We start from the raw sequence: 5,342 nt of genomic DNA on the forward strand, positions 1-5,342 counted from the left end.
GTAGCCTCTATGGAGATCTTGATGCTGTCCAGAAACCTTTGGGGACATTTTGTATCCATCCAGCTGCCCCTGGGGAAATCTTCTGTCAATTCAGCAGTCTCTGGGGAGAACTTGTAGCCATTCAGCTGCCATTGGAGCCAATTTGTTGCCAAGCAGTGGACAATGAAGATGTGTTTTACTGGGAATCAGTCAAAGGAGGTGTCTTGTTTTTTTTAAAAGGTGAACCTCTCACAGCCATAACCACCGTCTGCTGCACACTCTGTGGCCACCGTCTGCTGCACACACCTTCCAAAGAAGTGAATCTCCTGCTGACAGCCCCTCAGGAACTGAGCAACACTGAACTTCTGCTGCATATCTTGATCTTCCCAGCAGTGATCCTGCCAATTACATTGGATGAGTACTCTCTGTAATTTCTTTTTTTCTGTCTTTTACATGTTACTCACTGAATAGATTACTATATATTTTTTGACAAATTGTTTTTTTTTTTAAAAGGTGAACCTCTCACAGCCATAACCACCGTCTGCTGCACTCTGTGGCCACCGTCTTCTGCACACACCTTCCAAAGAAGTGAATCTCCTGCTGAACAGCCCCTCAGGAACTGAGCAACACTGAACTTCTGCTGCATATCTTGATCTTCCCAGCAGTGATCCTGCCAATTACATTGGATGAGTACTCTCTGTAATTTCTTTTTTCTGTCTTTTACATGTTACTCACTGAATAGATAACTATGTTTTTTGACAAATTCTTTTTTTTTTTAAAAAGGTGAAACTTTCACAGCCATAACCACCATCTGCTCCACACTCCGTGACCACCGTCTGCTGCACACTCCTTCCAAAGAAGCAACTCTCCTGCTGAACAGCCCCTCAAGAACTGAGCAACACCAAACTTCTGCTGCACATCTAGATCTTCCCAAGTGTGATCCCGCCAATTACAGTGGGTGAGTAATTTATTTTCACAGATACTTACTTAATGTTTCTTTACACTTTTGTAAAGAATATATATATATATACACACAAGATCCATCAAGTTGGCACTCCCTCCACTGAATGAAAAGACTGAGGTCCCAGCAACAAAAAATCAATAATATACATCCATTTGCAGCAGCACTCATCGGATTTCCAAAAGGTGAAATAGGACACACACAGTAAATTTCAATGTTTCGGGTTTATTCCTGATGAAGGGTTGGAATAAACCCGAAACATTGAAATACACTGTGTGGGTCCTAATTTACCTTTTGGAAATCCGATGAGTGCCGCTGCCAATGGATGTATAATATATATACAGTATATATATATGTATTATATATATATGTATTTGGACAAGTCCCGCACTCACATCTATATCGGCCACAACATTGGGGTGCATTCCAGCCAGTTTGGTCCAGTCCTGGGACATTAGGTAAAATATAGGTATCCAAAAGGACGCACTCACCAAGGAGACATTCAAGAAAGTTTTATTCCAGCATCAAAGCAATGTGAAGGTAGTAGGTTATAGCAGCAGCATATAAATAGCAGCGACATTTCGGTCCAATCAGGACCATTATCAAGCCAGCAGCATATCACACCAACCTTTAGGTATTTCAAAGACACAGCCTCAGCCCGTAGATCTGACTTACCTTACCTTAGATATGCCATATATAGCACCAGCAATCAAAACTAGCGCGCGCTACACCACCGCGTGCGTCCCAACACTTGGAACAGACAAACCGGAAGTGACGTCACTTACTCCCGGCCGCGTCGCATCTTAGTCCTCCAAATAGGGGTGGAACGCAAAACGGGACCACAACTCAGCATCCAGGCCCTCCAGATTGCATGCCCACATGTGGAACGCAAAGCAGGACCACTAGCTAACCAATTAGAGTATACACAGCACAAGTCGAATAAATAGACTAAGTAACTTTAAACAACCCATGGTAATCAATCTCTGAAATAAATGTGGATTTCTACATGGCAATACATATGATTGCTGTGCTCATATTTTGGAATCCCCTCGGTTTACAAACAATAAACTGACTGTTTTGAATAACGTTTTTTGGTTCTGTGGATTGTGCTATAAGGTACTGTGGAGTTCTGTGTTGTAATATCTTACTGTATCTTTAAATTAGCCAATAATTGCAGTTTTCTGCGGTACATTAGAATGTCACAATTTAGAGGCCAAAATATGTAAATTCTGTCAATGTCCCACTTAGCGACCTACCTGTTTAGCGACCATTCGGACTTACGACCGGCGCTCCGACCAGTTAACTGTGACTTGCAGTGATAAAAAAGACTCTGCCACAAGAGGAAGCCCTGGCTGTGGCACGAGACACACAGGACACCTTGCAAGGATGGCGGCGCGCTCTCGAAGCAGGTGGGGCACACACAGGCAAATGTCCCCCTCAGCCTGGGTCCTGCTACTTCCCGGCCACTATATGTTCTTGCTTAGCAACCGATTCGTTTAACGACCAAGTCGTAGGAACGGAACTCTGTCGTTAAGTGAGGAATGTCTGTATATATATTATTTTTTAATAGTTTACTGCATCACAACTTTAAAATGAAGCGTAACTCACGTATAACAAACACTGCTATTCAAGAAAATCCAAAACAGTTACGACTGACACATTTTTTTACAAAGTCTACTGAGGTAGACTCAGAGTCTACTGAAAGAGTAGTAGTCTACTGAAAGAGAAGAAAGGCCCATATGTTCCACTAGCTGTGAAGAAGAGTTTGATGCATCAACATCAACAAGTTGTTCTGAAAATGTCTCAATCATGACCTCTACTGTAGTCCATGACAAGAAGAAAATTCAATGGTCTAAGGAACTTCAGTGGTTTTATAAGCTTGGGACCATGGTTCCCCATGGAATAAATGAAGAAGCAAGGCTCCTGGAAATTCAATGATCAGGCTGCTGCCTACAGGCTGAGCGTTGTTATCTTGGGTAACTTGGGCAGCCAAGAAATGCAATCTTTAAGTTTAATCAGAATGTCCAGGAGCATGGCTCCTGGACATTCAATGATCAGGCTTCTGCATACAGGCTTAGCGTACATTTGAGTTGGTACTTTGGGCAGCCAAGGAATGCAATCTTTAAGTTTTATCATCCCACTTATCAAATTGGAGAACATACCTAGGATTCATGTTAGTGTCTTTCTGCAGGGAGTCATACAGCTCTTGATCAGGATTTCTGGTCTGCAATTAAAAATATATTTTTGAAATCTTGCTGGAACAGCACCAGATCCACAAGGAGCCACACCTTTGTTGGGGACACGATACCTTTGGTAAAGGTACAGTATTTACTCCTTACATACAGTAACAAAGGCCCAGTCTGCTTTGCTCTCCTTTTACATCACAATGATCACATGTAGACAGGTCCGAAAAAGTAGTGAAGGACACAAAGTCTTTAATTTCCAGGTCTTTTTGTGGGTGTTCATTCTGATCTTTAAATATTACATGCACTTTTTGAGATTCCTTAATATCAAGACTATATGCATAGAGAAATCTTTACTACAGGATTAAAAATAAATCATGTGGTGTGTAAATTCTGTCATTTAAAAAATTATATATCAGTGCTGGCCAGTAGGAGGGCCTCCATCAACTATTATGTATTTTATCATGAGTGTTAAAACAATTGAATATCCCCCCATGTGTTATAAATTATGCAATACAGTAGACTCTAAATAACAGTATTTGTTTTATCTACACAGTTCCTATCCTGAAACATGCCGACAAAAATCAGCAAATCAGTGAGCAAGATTATTGCAAACATGAAAAAAGAAAACAAGGACAACACAAGAGATACAGGCCTGGCTGAGTGGTGTTATAGTTACTTTACAAAGTGTGAACTATCATGCATTTGTGGGGACACGATGCAGATATAGAACTCCTTCCAAATGCATGTGGTAGGTACTTTACAGTTTTCTTTTATATTTTACTGTGATTGCTATTGTACTGTACTTTACAGTAAATTGCAACAGACTCTATTTAATTTCTTTCTGTGTTTTACTGTAAAAGAGTCAAATAGAATGTGGACAAATTAATTTGTGAGGATGACGAGCGTACTGCTAAACAAATAAGAAGTATTCTTTAATCAAAATATGATCTGGACATCTTGTGTTCCAGTATCAAACAGATGCGTAGAGAACTGTGATGGCATTTTGGCCAGACAAGATAAAATACTATACAGTAACCCACAAATGCATGTACAATGGCCTACAGTATTTTAGAAAGTAAACAGTCCTTAATAATGCACTGAATGACTGTAGTGCATTTTTTTTTTACACAGCATACATCCCATAATATGGGATGTTAACAAAGACAAGAGAGTTAAACAAGCACGATGTCATTTTCACAGATTAAACTTCTGTTTCTCTGGAGAGGTTCTCAAGAATGTCCTTCCGCAAACATCAATATTTCTCATTAAAACCACGTCCCAAGCATCTGTTAAAGGTCCATGTATGGGGAGCTATATCTCACATGGGTGGCGAACCTTTCTTCATTTTTGAAGGTACAGTACTGTTGTTGTAAAGAATGCAGAACACAATATTTACAGTCCTGTATAGTATACAAAAGTAAAGTGTGTGCTTGTTAATAGTGTGTGCTTGCTAATTACAAAAAAAATCTTATTTCTTTAGGGATCATGGATAAGACCTTCTTCCAAGAACAAATTGTAGATGGGTGTATGGTGCCATTTGTCAGAAAATACTATCCATCTGGACACAGATTATTCATTATCCTAAACACTCTGCCTCTGCAAAATTCACAGGAGAGAGGTATAAATTGTCAACGCACACCACCAGAGTGAGTATTGTTCAAATGTATCCACTAATTACTTCACAATATGTAATAAAAAGTTAACTAGAATAATTAATGTTTTTTTATACTGTACTGTAAGTCACTGGACATGAAACCTATTGAATTGGTCTGGGCCCAGTTGAAGAGGTTTATCAGGTCAGATGTGAAACCAAAAAATCAAAATTACTTTTGGATAAGATACAGAAGTTTTGGGAAGATGTACTGACACCTGCCCAGTGTAAAAATTATGTTAATCATCTGTATAAAGTCTTATAAAGAGCTGCTGACAAATAAGGATGGTGTCACTTCAGCCCGGGCCCCCACCAGACCCCTCTAACATGCCCAGGCCCGGGTAATTAATACCCGGTCCCCTCCTCTATGGATCCATAAATAAAGAGTACTTCGACTAACCCTGGCACCTTTTCAACTAGCCTGGGCAAGAAAGCCTCTGAGATCAGGGTTAGCTCAGTCGCTGAGTCTATAATAGCTGGGAGTTCTTGGCCATTCAATTATAGTTTCCCACATGAACGGGGGTCTGGAATCCAGTGGTACCATTGTGCAATAAACAGGGTATTT

The 5,342-nt window shown here is 40.2% G+C and overlaps 1 pseudogene; it reads left to right on the forward strand.

The window, feature by feature from the left end:
- Nucleotides 1-3,694: 3,694 nt before the first annotated feature.
- Nucleotides 3,695-4,776, forward strand: LOC148543354 (uncharacterized; annotated as a pseudogene).
- The last annotated feature ends 566 nt before the right edge of the window (nucleotides 4,777-5,342 follow it).

This window comes from Taudactylus pleione, unplaced genomic scaffold (genome assembly GCF_031769625.1).
Source record: "Taudactylus pleione unplaced genomic scaffold, aTauple2 ptg000004l, whole genome shotgun sequence".
Taxonomy (NCBI): Eukaryota; Metazoa; Chordata; class Amphibia; order Anura; family Myobatrachidae; genus Taudactylus; species Taudactylus pleione.